This window comes from Prunus avium, chromosome 6 (assembly GCF_965620075.1).
Source record: "Prunus avium chromosome 6, drPruAviu1.hap1.1, whole genome shotgun sequence".
Classification (NCBI taxonomy): Eukaryota; Viridiplantae; Streptophyta; class Magnoliopsida; order Rosales; family Rosaceae; genus Prunus; species Prunus avium.
This window is the reverse complement of record NC_142289.1, coordinates 15644304-15667057: the sequence shown is the minus strand read 5'-3', so window position 1 is coordinate 15667057 and position 22754 is coordinate 15644304. Positions and strand designations below refer to the sequence as shown.

Here is a 22754-nt window from a genome sequence, read left to right as displayed (position 1 = left end):
TGGGCTTGGCATCGGGTGGATGTCAGAAAAACCACAAGATTCGTCACGGATTCTGAGGAATTAGGGGCGGGTCTTGTCAGAGCCACCACTGCATTGAGCTTCTTCTTCTTCGAACAATCATGCATCGAATGTGGTTCGTCGCACAGGTAACACTTGTACTTCCACTCATTGTCCTTATCTTTTTCATCTATATTTGATGGCTTGAACTTGGCTTTGTCCTTGCGCTTCCTATCCTTGCACTTCTCTTTCAACTTGTTATCAACACCAGCATGGTCTTTGTCACCCTTCTACTAGTTGGACTTGGACTCGACTTTCTTGATCTCAACAAGGAAGTCGACTGAGGCTATGGCTGCGGACAAAGTTTCAACTGTTTAGCGTTGCAACTCCACATTGGCATAGTTCTTGAGCTCACTCATGAAATAGATCAAATTATCCTTATTTCTCATATTGTCAAGCTCGAATAACAAGGATGTGAACTCGTTGACATAATCCTCATGGAATTTGATAGTTCTGAGGACTTTGCAAGTGTTTCAGTTCCAGATCCAGCATTGACCTTTAGCGTCCCTCAACAAAACATGTTGGCTATCTAGTGAGATATTGACTTCGCAAACATATGCATAAAGTTTCTGTCCAGTAAACCTCTTATTATAATCCTGCTCAAAGGTTTCTCTAGTGCGATAAACAAGAATCTAATCGTCCATAGTCTGTACTGCAAGCCAATTTGAATTGAGGTGCAGAGAAATTGATTGTATCGAATGAGGCGGCCTAATATACCTTACAACCACATGTAACCCTAACTCCCATACCATAAGAGAATTGTTGGTGCTGAAAGTAACAAACCTCCGGTTATTATCAACAAATGTTATCGTATTCATAGCACGCAAATGATAATCATACACTTGGTTAATTAGCCCCACATTCATATCCCACTAAACAATCTTCCCACAAGGATTCCTCTTTCTCCCAAGTGGCTTGAGAATCTGAAAAGCCTTTCCACTTCACAAGGTATGATCAGTACCTCAGGACAAGAGGCATGAACACCTCCCCAGCAGCTAAGATGGACTCCACCTCTTTGACAACGGAAGATATAAAACTCGTTAAGTATACTTCTCTTCTTCATCACTTGCGTCCTTAACAATGGCTTGAGCACCATTACACATTCTTGCTCTTCTCATTCTTGGGTTGAGTCAGCTTTTTCCCTTGGACATATTTTCTAAGTGCTCACCAATGTGGTCAAGTTGTGCCTCTGACTTTTCAGCCAATACACCATGGCTACTCTCCATGTAACCGGTTGGAATAATAAGCTCACCGTGCTTCTTCTTCTTGTTGCCTTAAATCCCAAGAAGCTGGGTACTTAACACCTTAGTATCATCCACCTCTCCACTCGATGGCTCCTGCTTGGCTATCACTACACCATGCTCTAAGACTCCACCTTGGAGCAGGTCTTAACAAGCTAAACAATCGGTGGTCTTGTCGATGCACTTGGACTCGGTCAATTATATGGTTGAACATGTCTTGGCAAACTTTGTCAACACTGTGCATGATGTCCCACCTTACAAAACAATTAAAGTATTACTAGCTAGCATTTGGAACACTTGTACCTTGTCCATATATGCCATCCCGAGTATGATCTCGAAGTCATCTATCGAAACGACAAGTTGGTCCACGAACTATGTTGCAACTTCACATCATGAGCTACTCATTGGAAATCACAAGGGCTAGAGTTCATTGTTTTGAATCAACGTTCTTCCCTGGAAACATTGAGCCCTAACTGCTTGGCTTCCTCTATTGAAATGAAGTTGTGGCTAGCACTCGTATCAATCAGTGCACAAGATGTCTTGCCACCCAGAGTTGGTTCCACGAACATGAGTCCCTTCGATGGAACCCTTGGTGTCTTGGATGTCGCTTGTACCGACCTAAGACGTTTGATAGTCCCCATGAGTCTTTCCTCAGGTTTCTCCTCCTGATCCTCATAGTCAAGTCGAGCCATCACTGCAATGAGCTTCTTCTTCTTTAGACAATCATGCATTGAATGTGCTCCGTCACAAAGGTAGCACTTGTACTTCTACTCATTGTCCTTGTCTTTGTCATCTCTTTTTGATGGCTTGGACTCAACTTTGTCCTTAGTTTTTACCAGATGGTAGTGGTTCTTATGTTAATTCTACTGGTTTCAATAATGCCATATTATTTATGTTTTTCCACAAGTCAAAATTTATGCTTCGAGGGTGGTTCAAGGTTCTATTGCTTCTCTTAATTCTCCTCCTAGAATACATTGTGTATCTCCTCCTATATCCCAACCTCGGGCTCAAAGGACAAGATCTCACTCTCATTCACATGTGTCTCATACTAATGAGTTTCTTCATATGCATACAAATAATTCTGGTTTAGTGGTGGGTATGACCAGGTTAGGAAAAAGTTTCAAACCTTCATCTGAGTTTTCTAGAAGGGTTGTTGCTCTAACTCATGGTATGAATGCTGATGATGAACATAATGAGGCTCAAATGTTTGGTTCTTATCTCCTTGGTGGAGAAGATGTTCAAGTAATGGATGAGTGGACTGAATCCTTGCATGCTAGTCCAAGTGGTATAATTTTATTTTTAGTTTTTAACTTTATTTCTATATGTTTAGTATCTTTGAATTGCATGGTTGCTGCCTTTATTGGGTTTACTTTTCTAATATCCCTTTTGGGTCTGTGTACTAATTTAGAGGGGACATCTGAGCATGTTACTATGGTTTGTGATTCTAACGTTGGTAAAAATAGTCCTAAAAAGCGACCTTGGATTGATTCTCACGGTAAAATTCAATATGTTTATGTCTACCATTTTGAATTTAAAGTTAGTTGGCTTGGTTAGCTTATTACTATGTTACATTATATTGTTACAGTTGTTGGTGGTTCTCCTTCTGCATCCAAATATGTAATTATGGACAAAAGTGAAGTGTTCTATAGCCCTGTTAGGATTGCATCTATGGATGATGAACCATGAAGGCTATCATATGGAATTGCCAAGGGTGGTCCTATCCAACTTTCTTTCCTCATGTTAAATACATGTACTAGTCTTTTGCGCCAAATGTATCTTGTTTTTAAACAAAGGGTGTTCCTATCTCTCTGGAACGTAGACTAAGGAATTTAGGGCATGTTTACGTATCAGTAATGGGAATGTGAGGAAAGGGAATGATTTCCATTCCTAACTTCCCCTGCGTTTACTTGCAATCAGGAATTTTTAAAAAAGTGGGCCCTACCTCAAAATCCGTAATCACATCCCCTCAAAACCAGGTATCAGATCAACTAGGGGGGAGTAGTCGATACAATTCCCATTCATTTTTCACTTAGTAACTTCCAAAAATACCCTTAACACTTTACCATAATTCCAAGACAGCTCAAACCCTACAAAAAAATAAAAATACACGCCAAGAAGGAGTTCAAAGACACTCCAACTTCTTTTTCATGTTAACGTTGCAAACACAGCCTCCCTAAAGCAGCAGAAATGTCTTGTGCTATGTAAGTCACTCTATCTATCTATCTATCTACCTTTTTCTTCTTCTTCTATCTTCTGTCTTCACATTCATCGTAAAACAAAGTATGATCATGGATAAAGAAATTGATGATATTGTCATAGTTAACCATGTTGGTAGTATATGAATGAAGTTTGACAGTAGAATATCACGATGGTGTGAATTTTAGAATTTATTTCCATTGGGTTTGGAAAATCTTATAGCTGGTGCATAATGTATCTTATAGCTGGTATTAACATGTCATCACGCCCACCTTAATTAACAATAAAATTAGCCCCTAAGCAAAAAGTAATTAGAGCACTAGAATACATCTTTTAATATCTAAAGCATGGTGGCGTATTTCAAAACTATTATCCTTGAAAAGTTTGGTGTGCTCTTATATAGAAATGATTCCTTCAATGAAATTAGAGGGGTGTGAATTAATTATACATATGGTATTTATCTTCTGTTTATGAATTTCTTAGTGTTACTATTCTAAGAATGTATTTTGTTTAGATAATTACTACAACGTGATTGATGCCGTTTGGAGTTCCAATCAATGGATATGTGATAATTACTACATACGTGATAATTACTACAGTCTCCCTTCCATTCCATAATTCTATTGTGTTTAGAGTTCCAATCAATGGATGGCATTTGATCTTTCGCAAAGGCTTGTAGTGTGCCTGCTTTTGATAATTTGAGCAAATCACATATGCAAGATTAGAAGGTTTGATTGGTGGCATATACAGAACAAGGATTAGGCTTAGGTAACTAATATTTTTATTATTGTCACAAATATTTCTGGGTCTCACCTCGCATTGTGTTGATCAGAAAAGGAAAAGAGAAAAAGCCTTCATGCCATAGATCAGCTGTTTCTTTTTTGTTTTTGTTTTTGGTTTTTCCCAATATCCTTTTACAAGTTTCAATGTATTGTTAAACATATCCTTTTACATGGCAATGGCCTCCTTGCATTTGAATGAATGAATTCATTCTAACCAGAAGCATAATGCGAAAAAAAAAAATTATGTGACCAGCAACAACATAAGAATCTTTTCACATATGTTAAACTGTTTTTCATATCACATATATATTTTTGCATGTCTACAGCAAAAAAAAAAAAAAAATACAACAATCTTCTGTTGTAATACGTAGGCTTTACCCCAAACGGTATATTTAATTTTACAATTTTAGTTCCTTGCAGGTGTCAATAAAAGTGATTGTGAGTATATCTTCAAGCACAAAAGCAACGTCTGCAAAGCAATATCATATCCCAAATTAGGTAAGATTCTTAAAATTCAACTTTCTCATATACTGAGGTATTGATATCTTGAATAATATATATATATATTTTAATGTCATGTAGACAAACGGCTCGATTAAGTTTGTCCACAAAGAGGAAACTACATGTTACTATAAATGCTTCGAATAATATTTGTTGTATGTGTTGTGGGTTATGTCTATGCACGCTTAGCTTATTGAAAAAGTCGTCGACCAAGTCTTCCTTCGGTGATAAGAGTTTACAAACAACTAGAATACCTACATGGATTAGTTTATAAGAGTGATACTACATGTATTGACCAACTAATGATGGATAGACAATCTGTCTGCCGCGCAGATCTCACGGCCTGGAGTTCCGGGCCGAGGGCATGTGCGTTAACACGCGGTTTCCTAATTTTTGGGTGCGGTGCGGTTGTGCGCGGCGTGCCAGCGCGGTCTATCGTGCGTCGATGTGTTGATGAGTGTTGGATGGATAAGTGGTGCGCCTGTTTGAACTGTCTTCCTAATCAAACGATTGTAGCTGAGAGAGGAACTGGTCTCGGCTGTTAGGTTCACGGCCTGAACTACAAGGCCACGGCCTGAACTACAAGGCCGTTGAGTGATGGTGTTGGTGGTGGGTTTTGGGCGGTGCTCCGACGCGCTGCTCAGGGAGCGACGGTCGTGTGATATATGGGGTGAGTGAACGAACAACAAGGATGGTGCTCCAGCGCCTTGAAAATCAAGGGTCGTATGATATATTGATGAATGGATTTTCCTTACAATCTAACACTACTCCTAGAAAAGCAAGTAAAGATATTGAAAGTGCATTACAGGAAAAAATAAGTTGCTCCGTGGGAGGCTTTGTTTTTGGTGTTGAACCCTTTGAATGTAGCTCGAGTCTTGTATTTATAGGAAGAGTCCCTGGATGAGTAATTGAGGCTGAATTTACGCATAGTGGAGTCTGATTAGCGCAAGTGGGTGTCCAATCGACATTTGGGATCGTGAAGTATGGTGTTGTGACCCCAGAAATCCCGGTGAATCTCGGCCGCCGCTCCGGATCGTGGGTTCTGAGCTTCTGGCCGTGGAGACGCATTTATGGCCTGGATAGCTGTTGAACCAATATCTCAGGCTGTTAGAATTTTTGTGAGAATGTCCACGTCTAATCACTCTGATCCTCATCACCAAATCCTGACTTCAGTCACTTCCCACCTTCCCTCATGCATTAAATGCTTCTTTGTGGCCAATGGGTTTGCTGTATTAAACAGGCACTACTTCATTAAATGAAGCCTGGGACCCTGCTGTCACGTGATGATTTGCCTTTAATGCCTGGGCCGCGATTTTGTTTGGCCTCGACCTTGGCCTGCGCTTGAGGCCGAGATGATCATGCCTTAGCATTTCTTCTTTTGTCTTTAGGAAGGCGAAGTACCCTGGCGAAACGCTGCGTTTCAATTTTTACGAACAAGTGCCAGGGCCGAGAGAAGGGGCTCCTTCGGCCAGCTTATGGCCGTGATTTATCAGGCACAAACACAATCTTTTCATAAGCTTTGTCAAATTTTGGTCACTAAAGGAGAACTACAATCGACCCGAAACATGTCCACAGAGGAGATGGTTGCAATTTTTTAAAATATTCTTGCACACCATCATAAGAATCGCGTCATAAAATTTAATTTTACTAGATCGAGACGAACTGTTAGTAAATATTTTCATGAGTGCTTGAAGGCAATGATTCTATGCCAAAAGGATTTCTGGAAATCACCTAAACCCGTACCTGAGAACTCAATAGACTATAGGTGGAAGTGGTTTAAGGTATGCACTATTTATAGCTATGAAATTGTTCAAAACAAAAATACTTATTTTCTTTTAAGAACCTTATTAATAATTTTTCTATTTTAATATAGAACTGTTTAGGAGCATTAGATGGAACCTATATTAGAGTGAAGGTACCAGAACGAGAGAAACCAAAGTACAGAACAAGGAAGGGTGAAATAGCAACGAATGTTTTGGGAGTGTGCTCTCAAGACTTGCAGTTTATATATGTTTTGGCTGGATGGGAGGTTCTGCACATGATAGTCGAGTTCTTAAAGATGCTCTGAGTAGGAGAAATGGACTAAAAGTCCCTAATGGTAATATTTAAAAACCAGTATTTTAATTTAGTGCATTTTCCATTATGCATAAAATATCACTTTAGGTTTATGTCTCTTACTGTTTTGTTTTTACATTAGGTTATTATTACTTAGTGGATGCTAGTTACACCAACGGAACAGGCTTCCTTGCGCCTTTTAGAGGACAACATTATCATCTTAATGATTGGAGGGATGGCCATCGACCTGAGACACCAAATGAATTTTTCAATATGAAACATTCGAGTGATAGAAATGTTATTGAGAGGTGTTTCGGTTTATTAAAAATGTGTTGGGCAATTCTTAGGAGTCCATCCTTTTATGATATTATAACACAACGTCGTATAATTTCTGTGTGTTGTATGCTCCATAACTTTATAAGAAGAGAGATGGCTTTGGATCCTATTGAACATCAAGTGGACAATCAGCTTGTAGATGAAACTTTGGAAACAAATGATTACATTGGTACAGTTGAATCCTCAGACGACTAAGTGTATGGAGGCAAAACCTGGCAAATGAAATGTGGAATACATGGAATGGAAATAGGGAATAAAGACATGTGACAAACACATTATTTTTTTTGTTTTTATCATGTTATTTAATGTACTCAAGACATTATTTATTTATTGTGCTTGTGTAATGTATTGAATATGAACAACTAATGTGAGTTCCTATGTTTTTAAGAACCTTTTTATTCATTCATTCATTCATTTTTTAGAGATGGAAACTCGAAAATTTCAATATAATTACATGTTATTCATCACTTATGTAGCAAATTCATTGTTTTTCATGCCTTTGACATTGACAGCATCTGTTATATGACATTGCTTCATTGTCATGACTTTTGATTCAAAAAATATATTTTTTTTTTGTTTATTTTTTGTAGTAGATCATTTATCGTCATGAGTTCTACTGCTACTTCAAGTGGAAAAGTAAGGGGAGGAAGGGGACAAAATAAGCGCTATTGGACAACTAAGGAGGATAACACATTGATGGAATGCTTGATGGAACTCCATCATAATACCAATTGGCAAGGTGACTCAGGGCCAGTTTGGCATTGCTGTGCTGTGAAAATAATCGCTGTCAGATTTGCTGTGAGAGAAATCAGCTATGAGAGAACACAGTTTGGCGTTTGGTAAACTTTTTGTTAGAAGTGTTGTTGGTATGGATTCCCGTATAATCAAAAAATAATTGCTGCATAATCATTAAATCCAGCGCCTCTTTGAAACTGATTCCTGTATAATCAGAAAATGAAAGCACCTTATTAGCTGCTTTCCCAAATAGCTTTCTCTCACAGCAATTTTTAACAATAAGTGATTTTCTCATAGTTTACCAAACGGGTTGTGCTTCCCAAAATTTTTAAAAAATCACTTATTATCCCAAATAAGCAATACCAAACGGGCACTCAGGATTTAAAAATGGATACTTGAATAAATTAGAAACTATGCTAGAAGTCAAACTTCCGAATTCTGGGTTGAAGGCATCACCCCATATTGAATCAAGGGTGAAGACTTTGAAGGGAAAATATGGTGCTTTAGCTAATGCATTATCTCAAAGTGGTTTTGGGTGGAATGAAGAGGAGATGATGTTGGTATGTGAGAAAAGTGTATTTGATGCATGGGAGAAGGTAAATCTAATCATATCCTATTATGTGCGTATCGAATTAAAAAATACATATGTTATGCTATGTCTTTAATATTTATTTAAGAATACGAATGCAGATATATATATATATATATATATATATATATTGTAATTGTAGAACAAAAAGGATGCAAGTGGTTTGTATGGCTCATCGTTTCCACATTACTATGCACTTGGAGAGATATACAGAAAAGATCGTGCTATTGGAACAAATGCTGGAAATTCTAATGATGATGAAGAAGACGTTAGGCGAGATGATGCAAGTGTTCATCAGAATAGAAGTGTGGGTGATGATTTTATTAAGGAGATGTTTTCACATCCTGATGGTGGTTCGCAATATGGGGGTTCAGAATATGATGGATCTCAATTTGATGATGTTGAGGATTTGGAAGGTGATGAGACAACCTTTACACAACCAAATCCCCAACCCTCAAGTGCCCAACAACGTGCCCAACAGAAGAGACCCGCACAAGATGTTGCAAGTGGTCCAAATAATCCTCGTAGGAAGGTAAATGCTTTGAATGAAATGTCTAACAAATTTGGACTTATGGCTGAAGCTGTAGCAGGAATGGCACCTCATCTTGCAGGCTTGCTTAATGTTCTTTCAACAGAGAAGTATCTTGCTAATATGCAAGCTAAACTTGGTGGTGAATTGAGGAAAATAAAATTCCTATCTCCTTTGCAAGTATTTCGTATCACCAACATTTTAGCCAAAGAGCACAATTTGCTGAGGGTCTTCTTTACCATGATTGATGAAGAAAAAAAGGATTATGTATTTAATCTTATGGAGCATGGCTTACAGTGATTGTGATTGATGAGTAATGGGTGAATGACTTTTGTGGAGATTATATATCTCTTCTTTTGGTAGTATGACTATCATGTATTTAATCGTATGAAGATTATGCAAGTTATTATTATTTGTGATACATTATATAAATTCTTAGCCTTTTAGGTGCTTTGATAGAAAAGTGCTCATTTGGTTCTAAATTACTTTTATTACCTATTGTGAATGCCTCATTGAGAGTAAGCATTTTTCTGAAATTTTGTATTCATGCAAATATGGTTCTTGCATGAGCAATAGAATATTTCCTTGGAATTCTTGGCCTTATCTTATTACTTACCAGTTCCGTTGTGAAGTGATATTGATCTTTCTCTTTCTATTGACAATCATCTAATTTTGTTCCCCAATTACCAAATCCTTCTTGTTTGTTATATGACACCAATGTTTCAAATGTGCAGGGCATTTTAGTAATCAAATTAATTTGGATTTTGATTCATGAAAATTAGTAAACAGCTTAATGGGAATGATTCTTCCCATACTGATTCAGTAGTTCCCCGATTCCTAAATTCTCTTATTCCTTATTTTCTTCATTACTGATACGTAAACATGCCCTTAGGGTATGATCAATTTTTTGAGATTAAGTCAAATGGTATGGAAGGTGGACTGTATTTTTGTTGGGTATCAACTGCTCTGTCTTTTGATATTATATATGCTCATGATCATTTTCTTTTTTCAAGTATGAAATCTAATCTATTTACTGATTTCAAATTTCAAGCTTGTTGGCTTTATGGTTATCCTCATAAACATTTACAAAATCAATTATGGAATCATTTGCAAGCTAATTGGAGTCTTCCTACTCTTTTAGTATGAGATTTTAATGATATTCTAAACCATGATGAGAAATGGGGAGGATATAGTCATCTTCATCATATAGCTCTAATCAATTTCATAATTTCATAATTTCATTTTGTCTAAAAATTTATTGGAATATCCCTCCAATGGGAATTTTATTACTTGCACTAATAATCAAGATTTTAATTACCCGATCTGGGCTAAGTTGGATTGAGCATTCTACAATTTTGATTTTTAAAGTATCTTTCCACACTCAAAGTTGCATATTTTACCTATTACAAATTCATATCATAGCCCCTTAGTTTTCTGAACTTAATTATAACAAACCGGTTTCTAAGCCTTTATTTCGTTTTAAGGAACAATACTTACATAACTCGACTTTGATGGATATCCTTAAGAATAATTGGCTATACTGTTCTCGTGATAATCCTATTCAAACTTTTTCGGGAACAATGGAAATTCACATTCTGCATTAATTAAATGGAATAAAATTACTAATCCTAATATTTTTTTCTCAAATGAAATCCATACAAAGGAAATTAGAAGACTTACAACAAAGTAATAATTTAGCGTCGGTTTCTACCTTTCGGAAAGAACGTGATTTACAATGAAAAATTAAATAGCCTTTGTAAGCAAGAAGAAACTTATTGGGCTCCACATGCTCATATTAATTGGTTACATATACTAAATGTTTTCATCCTACTGTTACCATTCGTAAACAAAAAATTAAAAAATTTCAAATTCATTCTGATGGTAATATGTGGATTACGAATCCTATTCAAATTCATTATTTATTTCTTCAGGAGTTTTCCAAAAGATTTTTAGACGACTCTAAGTCTACTACTGCAAATAGGAATTTTTTATCAGTCATTGATCTTGCTATTTCAGCATAACAAAGTAGTATGATAATTGCTCCCTTTAAACATAAAGAGATTGATTTGGCTATTAAGAAATTGGTTCTTTAAAAGCTCCTGGACCTGATGGCCGCTTTGTTTTATAAAAAAAATTGGAATGTGGTTAAAGAGAATTTTATGATCTCTTAAATTGTTTCTATCATTCTAATATTTTACTTGATCTCTTAAATCGTACTTATATTACCTTAATTCCCAAAACTAATCCTCCTGAATGGGTTACTCATTTTCGACCTATTAGCTTATGTAATGTGGTGTACAATATAATGTTGAAAGTATTAGTTAATCGATTAAGGTTAGTGTTGGATAGCTGTATTTCGAAAGTATTAGTTAATCGCATGCTTGGTGTGCAATCTTGTCACCATCCATGTTCCTTGAGCATATCGAACCTCTTTGATACCAATTGTCATTGGACTAGGTTTGAGCACCTAGCACCGTGCGACCTTAGACTTGGTCGATACCTCGAACAAGCTAAGTAAGCATGAAACCTACAAAATGGGATCGAACACCTAACAGAAACAAGAACACAAAGAAAACTGACAAAGATTTGGGAGCAAGTATACTTGTATTGCTCTTAAGAGAACTACACAACTCTGAGATGGTTTGGCCAAATGTGGCCTTCCCCTTATATACAACTCCTAGCCCTAAATCGATGGCCAGGATTACAACAATCTAACGGTGAAGCATATTACAAAGGAAGATCATAGAACATGCAATGTCTCTAAACACTACCGAAAGTCAACTCTTGGGAATATTCCCACATATTTCAACATGTGCAAATAAATGAGTGGGATCATCTAGAGTGGGCTTGGTGAAAATGGGCCCCTCCTACGTGCGGGCTAGATCCTCAAATAGGCGATTTTTGACACAAGGGTATAAAATTTCTCATGCACTTACCAAACATGGGAATACAATTTCATACCAATTCCCAAACTTCTAAACGTTGAACCAAACAGACCATTAAACAACTCCTTCTCAACAATAAAAGAAAGATAAGCCAATGAGCCTAGTGGAAAAAAGGTCTTGACTTATAGAACAATGCTTGAACCCCTATAACACCTTGTAGTGTGTGTGAGAAACCCCCTCTCTTAGAGTATCTACATTGCTGAGGTGTAAAGGTGATGTAAATCACATTTATACCTCAAGTCCCTAGAGTGGGAGTGTGTATTGGGTTGTAAATTTGCATTAATCATCAGTGATGTATGTTTGCATGCAATTGTGCATTAAATTTTACATCTGAAGATGTGGGGCCCACATGAGAAAAAGGGGAAAGAGAAACCAAAAAAGCCCAAACAAAGAGGAAGTCAGCTTACGTAGTGGGGAAGGCCTAAGCAAGGATCGGTTTCAAACGGTAGATGGCTCTTATGTTCAGGGGCGGGCTTACATGGAGGGTAGGACGGGCTGTTGCCCAACCCAAAGTTTTCCCAAAATAAAATAAAAAATTAGCTGAGCAACCTATATAATCCGCTCAGCCCAAAAAGAGAAAAAGAAAACCCTTCCAGCCAGCCATGATGCGCAGCATTTGATTCTCCTTGTCCTTGCGAATTTTTCCTTGCGAATTTGTCCTCTTCTTCTTTGTGTGCTTGACAATCATTGGTGGAGAGGAGAGTAGAAGCTGATTGGTGGGCACCAGAAAAGGTTCAACTTTATCGCCATCTCCTAAGTAATTTTTCTCTCCATCTTTGATTCAATTTTGTTTAGAATTTTTTATTTGCTGTTGTTGATAACAAATTTTTTTATTTATTTAAACTTTAAAGTTCTCACACTCGAGATTGCTACATAAAGGAGAAAACTAGGAGGAGCACTTACACAAGTCAGAACTTTTTCTTTGTCCCTTATTTTTTATACTTCATTTTTTACTCTTTTGCTATTACTTATTATGATTTAATTTCACATATTTTCTATATAAGATGTTTGATTTTGTTGTTAGTATGTTTAATTAAAGGTCCTTCTATTTATTGTGTATAGGTTATCTCTTATTATGTGGGATCACCTACGTTGCACGGACACGGATACGGGGACACGGGAACGCGACACGGCGACACGGCGACGCGGAAAATCTCAAAAAAGTAGGACACGGACACGGCTAGGACACGGCAATTAAAATAATAATTAATTCTCAATATTTCAAGACAGAGAAACAAGACTTTTATTAAAAATAAAAAACCAAATACATATAAAATCACACAAAGATACAAAACACATCAAAATAGAGAAACAAAATAAAACATGGTTCACATTCATTATGTCTAATAGTCTAATACCCAATTAATAAAACAAATTCAAATATACTCAACAACTAATAACAAGACTTTTATTAAAAATAAAAAAAGCTCCAAATAGATACAATCATACAAAATACCCACACACAAAAAACACAATAGAGAAACAAAATTAAAAATCTATGAAGCCTAACCTGAGTTTGCAAGAAGGAATCGTCCTTCTTGGTCACGATTTGCAAGAAAGAATCATCCTTCTTGTTGTGTTTCTCTTAAAAAAAAAAACAGAAGAAATAATCTTCACCTCACCACCAAATTCAACTCTTCTACTGCTGTGAAGAGGGAGATAAGAAAAGAAAATAGAGATAGATAACATAAAAAAAGAATTTAAAAACAAAGGGAAAAATGTGGGATTCATTTAGGTTTAAAAAAGTCATTTTTCACTTTTAACCCATCTTTTTAAAAATATTTCAAATCAGTCCACTAAAGTTTCAAAAATCACGTTTAGACCCCAACTTTTAATTTCAAAATTTCAATCTGGTCCCTGCTGTGTCTTGACCGTGTCGGAGCCGTGTCTTGACCGTGTCGGCGGCTTGTCTTGACCGTGTCCCAGCCGTTGACCGTGTCCAATGCGTGTCGGAGGCGTGTCGGCCTGTCGGCGTGTCCGACACTCCGACACTCCAGCAGTTTGGAGTGTCGGTGCAACATAGGGGATCACAATCGGAACCCCAAGAGACCAAAGAATTTGTTGTATTTTTTTTAAGAAAAAGAATGATGGGTCATCATCTAGTTCAATGCCTTCTAGTTCTCCTTTATCTACTCCAATTTGTGATGAGCAAAATCTTCTTGAGTCTCCCATTGTTGAGCCTCAAATTGAAATGATTAGTTCTCAAACAGTTGATGATGATCATGATTTTAATATCAATTATCTTGAGCGTGATCTAGGATTACGTCGTCTAATATGCAAGTATCATTTTGTGAACTACATGGTGTTGATGTTCCTAATATGGGTGTTAGTCATATGACGGGTACACGTCGTTCTTGTCAACCAAAAGATTTTATTACAGTTGAGCATTATTATCGCGTTGATGCATTTAATGATGTTATAGATTGCACATGTTGAGGTAGTTAAATAACAGATTTCCATAGCAAACTATTCAACTTCTTGTTCTTAGCTCAGCATTGGATCCTCGTAATTCCTTCAAGTCATTCAATATTGAGCATATATGTAAACTAGCTGAGAAATTCTATCTTGCTGATTTCCTTCCAAATAAGTTGAAATCTTTAGAAATAAAGTTGAGGTACTTTCAAAATGATATAGATCATCTTCCTTGCTTTAAGGAAACAACTACTCTTCTTCAATTATTTCAACAATTTGTGGAAATAACTTTGGCAGAAAACTAATGTTTGATTAACAGGTTGATTTAGTTGGTGTTGACTCTTCGTGTTTCAACAGCAACAATAGAACGAGCTTTTTTATGTATGAGAATTATCAAGAATCGACTTTGAAACACCATAATTGATGTTATTCTTGCTGATTGCATGATTCTCCACATTGAAAGAGAATTTACTAATAATATCGATAATGCATCGATAATTGAGGAATTTAAGATTTTTAAGCCTCGTAGGGTAAACTTTTAGATTTAAATAGTGTTGTTTTGTTTTGAGGGTAAGGCTCATTATGTCCCCCCTGATTAGGTGTATCTTTTATGTTTATTAATAAAATTCACTCTTACCGTCTAGTTTTTAATGCAAGTTTTGCCTGGTCGACTTTCGAATCCTAAGTTCGCCATTGCTTTAGTTAACCAAACCAAAGCCTTCGTAGATCAATTTCTCTTTCATTAACTAACCATTTTTATTGTGAAGAATCAGATCCTTAGAAATGGCAAGAACATTGTACAACTTGTACTCAACTTGAAACGTATATAGAAGATAGCACCATAACAAATGCAAAATATATATATATATACACACGTCTTATGTATACATGTATGTGTGTTTTATATATACACATACATTATAACCAAAAATAGATCACATACATTAGTTCGATTCGGTACGGATTTCCATCGGTTTAGGGATATTGTTACTTGATCTTTTAACTAAACACTTCGGTACGGATCGGATTAGAAGAATAAAAAATACAAAAAAAATAATTTAACTAAATCAAACACCGTCAATACGGTACGCAAATTTTTCGGAAGAGATGTAGGGGGCATGCAATCATCTCTTTTGTTTGAATTTCTCAACTCATTTTCTCTCTTTATTTGAATGGTTGAGATCCCTTCTTCTATATTCAATCCAACAATTGAAACTAAATCTTGAATTTTAAAACCCCAATTGTAAATCTCTCCATTTGAGCAAAAAATGTTGGCCACCCGAAGGTGCATGTTTTAAATTTATAAAACTCGCAAGCGCACGAATCATTTGTAGAATAAGTGTGTGTAAGTGCGAGGTCGTACCCATAGGGAGTGCGTGAAAAAGATGGAAAACAAACCCAACCCAAGTTAATTCAAAGTTGAAAAAGAAAAAGAAATAAAGCAAAGAATTGAAAATGCAAATAAACTAAAATAGGGAAAAACTAAGGTTTTAGATTCCATACCATTACTCCATAAAGTCTAACAATTCCCACAGAGTAGCAATCAAGAAATCAATCTACTACTTTCTCAAGATATATCAATTAAGCATGCATTTTTATGAATCTTATGTAAATTCCCCTTCCCTTCATAATTACAAATTCTAAGCCATCCTATATGAAAAATATTGTTTAACTACAAAGGATCAAAGAAAATTGTATATTAGTAATACAAAACCAAGGATGCATTAATAGATTAACTTGTATTCCTAACTACCACAAATACATGATAGAAGTGGTGAAAAGAAAATTAACCCATTAATCATGTGAAGGTGAAATTATAAACATTGAATAATATAATAGTTGGGAATTGAAAGTTAAGAACTAGAACTTCATTTCATAATGGTATTTCATCATTAACAAAGTTTAACTAGACATAAATAAAATAACAATACAAGATAAAAATGAAGAACAAAGAGGAGAAGGAAAAATTGCATCATCAACCCCTTGGTTCCTTGCCTCATGGCTCCCCAAGGTTCTCTCCAATTATATTGCCATTTTTCCTCTCCTTTTGGTGCCTAAGAATTGCACAAAATCTGCACTCTATTCTACTAAAATCTGCTCTACAATTCTACTCTCATTCTCTTTGCATTAGCTTCTATTAATAGAGGAAGGAAAGCAACTAAAGCATCAACATAATCATCATCTTCACATGTTGGCAGCTGCACACATGGTGCTGCCCATTCTTCTTTTAGCATGGAGGTCTGGCTCTTTATTTGCTGTCAACCCATGTGCTGCTGTCCAAAGTTGCTGACTGCTAAAGTTCTTTTGCTGCTGCACATGTATTGCTGGAAAAACGAATTATTCTGCACCAGGCTTGGTGTTGGAAGGCCTGAGGTTTCAATATGTATCCAATGGGGCTCAAATTTCGATATATTATAATAGACACTCATTGGAACAACTTTCATGAAGAACGTATTCCCATCTAAGCAGTGCAAGTGTATGTTTTGGGCATTGCAAGCTGACTGCCGAAAATGAACTGAAGTTTGGGCTTCATTTCTTTTATCTCCTTGGGCTGCTGCACAAGAAAGAGATACCAATTAGAGGAATCAAGTGAATTAGCCTTTATTTCAATGAAGTGCAATTAGATTTGTAAAATGCAAGGTAACATTTTAATTGGTTCAAAATTCAGTGAAACAAAGTATTAACAAATATAGATTAGGGATAGAAATTGTAATAATTATGTGTTTATCAAAAAACAAATATGGTTACACTCACCGAAACTGTAAATGAGTTAAGCCATCTCCAACGGTGGGCTAAATTGCCCTTCCACACCCAAAACCCATCTCCAACAAGTGGGCCAAATGTGCCATGTCACTCGGCCAAACCCAATCAGTAGGCCAAAAGGGCCAAATGTGGCCTATTTCTTGGGTGGGCCAGCTGTTGTTTTTAAAGTAATGTATTGTTGTTGTTTTTAAATTGATGTTTTAGTTTCTTGGGTGGGTAATTGTTGTTTTTAATTAATCCTATTGAATTCGAAAATATTTTTCTTTTCTAAAATCCTATCAGTAGATGTCAAAAATCCTATCCATAATTATTTTTCTCTTTTAAAATAAATTTTAAATAGGGTCCAAAATAATACTTTAAGGGCATGTTTGGCATGCCTCACTATGCCTCACTGGATTGGACTGTGTTAAATAGTCCTTGAAACCTATGTTTGGTAAGGGAGGGGATTAGTTTAAATGAGATTATATAGCCCAATAGTTCAAAAAATCTCGGACTCGCACATCTAATATAGTGAGTTCGAAATTGGGTTCGCAAAATAGCACACTCGCTATTTTGAACACGTGAGTCCGACTTCCTTATCGCTTGAATCAAAACCCCACCGCCACAGATCCAACAGCACTCCTCCTGGATTTCTTCTCAGAACGATCTCTCTTCGCACCCCACCCACTAGCAGAACCCATAACCATGTATCTTAGACATCTAAGTCCGATTCGTAGCAGTTCCAAAGAGAAAAAGAAAAGCAAAAAATAATGAAACCAGAAACAGAGAGAGGAAAGAAGAAAAAAGGAAGGGAAAAAAAACAGATGATGTTTTAGGGTGTCTAGAAACCGCTTGATCTGTGTTGAGTCGGCTTAGTTTATTTTCATCCGAACACACCCTCCGTTGCGCGCAGACAATGAAGACGGCAGTGCTAGAAAAAATGGAGCCATCTTGCTAATGTTGCCAAATTGCTCATCTGGGATTACAAGGTTTGATGCCCTGGTTGGTTGAGGCCCACAGAAAAATGGTGGCGATGAAGCCAGTTGGTTACTGGATCTCTCTTCACAATTGAGGGGGAAAAAAAAGAAAAAAAAAAAAAGAAGAAAAACATAACAGAAAGAAACGATGGAGAAGAGGAGAATAAATACAAAAGAGAGAAAAACAAGGAAAATAAGAATAAAATACTATTTTTTTTAAAGGGATACTATAAAAATAAAAAAAAATTTAAAGGAGAGAGAGAAAGAGAGCTGGCAGGGCTGATAGGGGTGGGGCCATTTTTCAATTCACAAGAGTTGGCTTGTATAATTATTTATTTATTTTTAATTTTTAATTAAATTTAAATACTAAAATAATTATTTTGTAGTCCGATACAGCATCAAACATAGGTCTTCACTATTTTTATAATCCAACTTCTTAGTCCGACGCAGCACCAAACGTGGGTCAGTACTTAATCCAGCTTAGTCTAATCCGAGCTAATCCAGGACAGTCCTAGGATTTAGTCCAATCTATGACAGTCTGCTGTACCAAAACGACCCCTAATTAAATAATTCAATATATTTAAAGAATATACTAAAATATAGCCCTAGACCCTGCACTGCTGGAGACGGTAAAAATATAGCCCAACACTATTCCTTAAAAAACTATAAATGATGGGCTAAATTTTATGGGTGGGCTATATTTAGACCTCCACTGTTGGAGATGGCCTCTAGGTGGGGAGGGCTACATTTTAACTTTCTCCAGCAACAAAGGGCTAAATTTAATATTTTAATAGTTTTAGTATATTATGTAAATTTATTAGTTAATTTAATTAAACTACTATTTATATCCTATTTAAAATACATTTTAGAAGAGCAAAATATTTTGGGATATGATTTTTGACATCCACATGTGGGCACGTGATTAGCCCTATAGATTTCTAATTAGATTTTTTTTCTCCATGTGACACATCTTATCATGATGTAATCCCAACAATTTTTCAGATAGGATTTTCGAGAGCCACATGTCGGTATGTGATTAGCCCACAATATTTTCAATTGGATTTTTATCCATGAGGCACATCTTATCTTCGTCTTCAAATGCCAATAAAGGGGATGTTTTGGGTTTCATATCTCACACCTTCATCTGATTCCTCTCCAATTCCTCTCATCAATTTGTATAATTTGTTATTCCAATTCAATTTTGCATTGGATCCAACTGGGGTTCCTCTTTCAATTCCAAATTTGAATACTAATGGGAAGAGCGGAGACGATAACTGATGGAGGAGGATGAAGAAGATGATACCCAGAGGAGTAGAAATGACCTTATAGCGGCAACCGCCGCATCTTGGGTGTGTGAGGAAACTTCCCAACAACCCCAGTGGGGTGCTCTATTGTTGGTCAAGTTATCAAACCCCAACAACGAGAGATTGCACACCAAACACTAATGAATAACTACTTCAATCCTAATCCAGTGTACAAAGAAGATGATTTTAGACCAAGAACTGGTAGGATCCCATAGAGGAATACATGCATCGTCATAGGTCGATACGCTCTCCTACCGTAAACAACAACCTACAAGAGGATCATGTTGCACATCTTTGGGCCAAATGCGCACTAGAATGATCAGCGACCTTGTGACATTATTAGCTAGTCTTTTGTGTTTGCAACTAATAATAATTGATAATACATTGCCATGTTCAAGTCCTCGTCTTGTTTTAAAAACAACTTTAGTGTTTGTAACTAATAATAATTTGACAATACATTGTCATGTTCAAGTTTTCTTCTTGTTTTAAAAACAACTTTGGTGTTTGTAACTAATAATAATTGACAATACATTGTCATGTTCAAGTCTTTGTCTTATTTTAAAAACAACTTAAAATTTGATTTAAATAGAAAAAGATGGAGGATAGTTTGTAAAAGAATGAAGAGATTGTGAGAAATTATGTAAAATGATGAAATTGAGGAAGGATAATATGTAAAATGATAAAGATGTTGAGAGAAATTATGCAAGAATGAGGTAGGTATTTATACAAAAACAAAATTCGGGTTATAAAAAAAAAAAAAAAGAAAGATGGTTGATGTCATCTAACGGCTAGGTGACATCAGCTAGGCCCCATCCAAATATTTAGCCTAGGCTGGCCAAAGGCCCACATGTGGCCCTCAATTTAGGAATTGGCCATTTGTGTTGCCCTCCCTTTTTTTTGTAGCCCTTTGTGTAACCCTCACTTGGAGATGATTTTCGGGGATTTGTTGTTATGTAAACTCGCAATTGCATGAGCCAATTAGTAGTACAGCAAGACAAGTACGAGGTCATACCCATGAGGACTGAGAGGTTAAACTTAGTTATGTACTTAGATTACCGAATTCAAGAAAGTAGAAAGTTAAGTCTAAAATAGAATTTAAAGTGAGAGTGATTGTGATTGTCAAAACAAATGAAGCAAAATGAAATTGCAAACAAAGGCAAAGTAAGTAAATGCAACAAAGGGTGATTTTAAAGGTTGAAAAATAGATTTGGAGACTAAGGCATTCGATTCGCCATAACAATTCAATTCTATGTTATGAGGATTCAAGTGACAAGTCTAATGCAGATTCAAAGATCGATTCTAGCTAAAGTATGATTAAGCCATGGTGTCTGGTCATAACCTTGTATTCCTAATTCCCTAATTAGATCCTTGTTGTCGAACCTAAATTAAGCATTAGAAATCCATTAAGCATAGAAGAATGTTTTCAACAACCAAGTATGTATCTAATCCTTGTTATCGAATGTCCATACATACTCTTATGATTCATAGTTCAATTGGAATTAAAGCATATGGTGTCTACTCTTAATTCCAACCAAGATACACAAATCTGAATGGTAGTTAGGCATTCCAATTAGCATATAAGCAAGTAGGCATAATGAATAAGAACAATATGAATCATGAATCAAACTTGAAACTTGAAATTTATAAAACTGAATATTCATGTTAGGTTACATCGAAGCCCTAATTATAGATTTAGCTACTCATAATGGGAAAGAAACTTAAACAGAAATGAGAAAACATAATGAATGCAATAGAGTAGAAAACCCCTTTTCTGAAGTTCTTGTGGTGTCCAATGCTTCTCCAAGAGCTTTCCCACATTTAGAAGGCTGTATGAAGGTTAAGGAGGTGATTTGGGATGAGTTTGGGTGAGTGGTGATGGCTGAGAAAGAGGAAATTCGTAGGGAAATAGAGAAGAGGCTTGTTGGGACAGTTTTGGTTATTTGGGGTTGTTTAGAGCTTTGGGTTGATTGTTGGATTGTTTAGGGTTGTGGGAGTGTTTAAGGGTGATTTCTGAATGTGTTTAAGAAATGATGGGAGTGTGGAGGATGGATGAATTGTGGGAGTGTGAATCCCACAATGTGTGTCTTCTTTTGGTGTGGGATGGATGTGGTATTTATAGGGAGAATGAAAGGAGAATTCTTAATTAATTTATGCCTTCACCAACAACACCAATGCAATAGAAAATCAGTTTCTTTTCTTATTTTGCTGCAGCACTTCACCAACAAATCCCACCAGAAACCATAGCTCATGCATAGCTCATCATGACCAAGCAACAATCAGCTCATCCTTAGCTCAGCATGACTAGTAACTTCATGGGCTCACGATTTGGGCTTCCCTTAAGCAACTGATGACGTTGAGCCATCCATCTTGAAGTTCATAATGTCATATTTCCAACTACATGCCATTTGGCCCAATCCAAGGTCAGATGAAGATGTTAAAGCGAAAACGAATTGCTAACTCAGTTTGCACATTTTTGCACTATTTTGCATCTTTTCCTATCCAAAGCCACCATTGCTACTTTAAGCTCAATGAACTGAATTATAAACACAAAAGAGATTAAAAGCACAAGTTTAACTCAAAAACATAATGAAATCATAAGCTAGAAGGGTACAGAATGATATACAATTATGAGACGATCATGATTTAGGGCTATAATTTAGGAATTGGCCTTCTCCAGTCATAAGGTTAAATGTAGTTCAGGGCTATAAATTTAGCCCTCCAAAATATTAATTTTTTAAAGAATAGTGTAGGGCTAAATTTTTCCATCCCTAGCCATGCAGGGCTACATTTTAGAATTTAATATACATTTAAAATGTAAAAAGAGAGGAAAAAAAAATGGTAATGTTTCAAATCCAATATATATACAGTCCCCTTCTATTTGAGGGACACCATTTAGGGTACCCTACGAATTTCTTCCCAACGATCCAAACCATCTAACTTTTAAGTCTACATTCATAGATCATCCTTGCAAAAAAATTAGACAAATCGAAAACCGTTTCAATATCCAATTGTATCCTACAAAATCAATGAACACGGTGCTTCAAGAAAGTACTAAAATTTCAATAACACAATTGAGTGGTCAAACGATATCGGATTCAAGTGATTTTTTGTAGAGATGATCTTTGAATGATTATCTAAAACATAGACCGTTTGGATTAGTGAAATACAATGCGGAGTGGGACAAAACAAATTTTAATACATTTAAAAAGGTTAAAAGGAAAAGAAAACTAATGGCTAGCTGATGTCATCGCTAACGTCACTGCACCTTTAATATTAGCCTTTGGATATGCAATTGCACGAGATGTTCTGTGCTCACGCCCACAAAAAAATTTGGCATAGGCTATAGCTAGGCT

General features: G+C 36.2%; 1 pseudogene; it reads left to right on the top strand.

Moving 5' to 3' along the window:
- Nucleotides 1-7774: 7774 nt before the first annotated feature.
- LOC148293780 (uncharacterized) lies at nucleotides 7775-9321 on the top strand (annotated as a pseudogene).
- Nucleotides 9322-22754: the final 13433 nt, after the last annotated feature.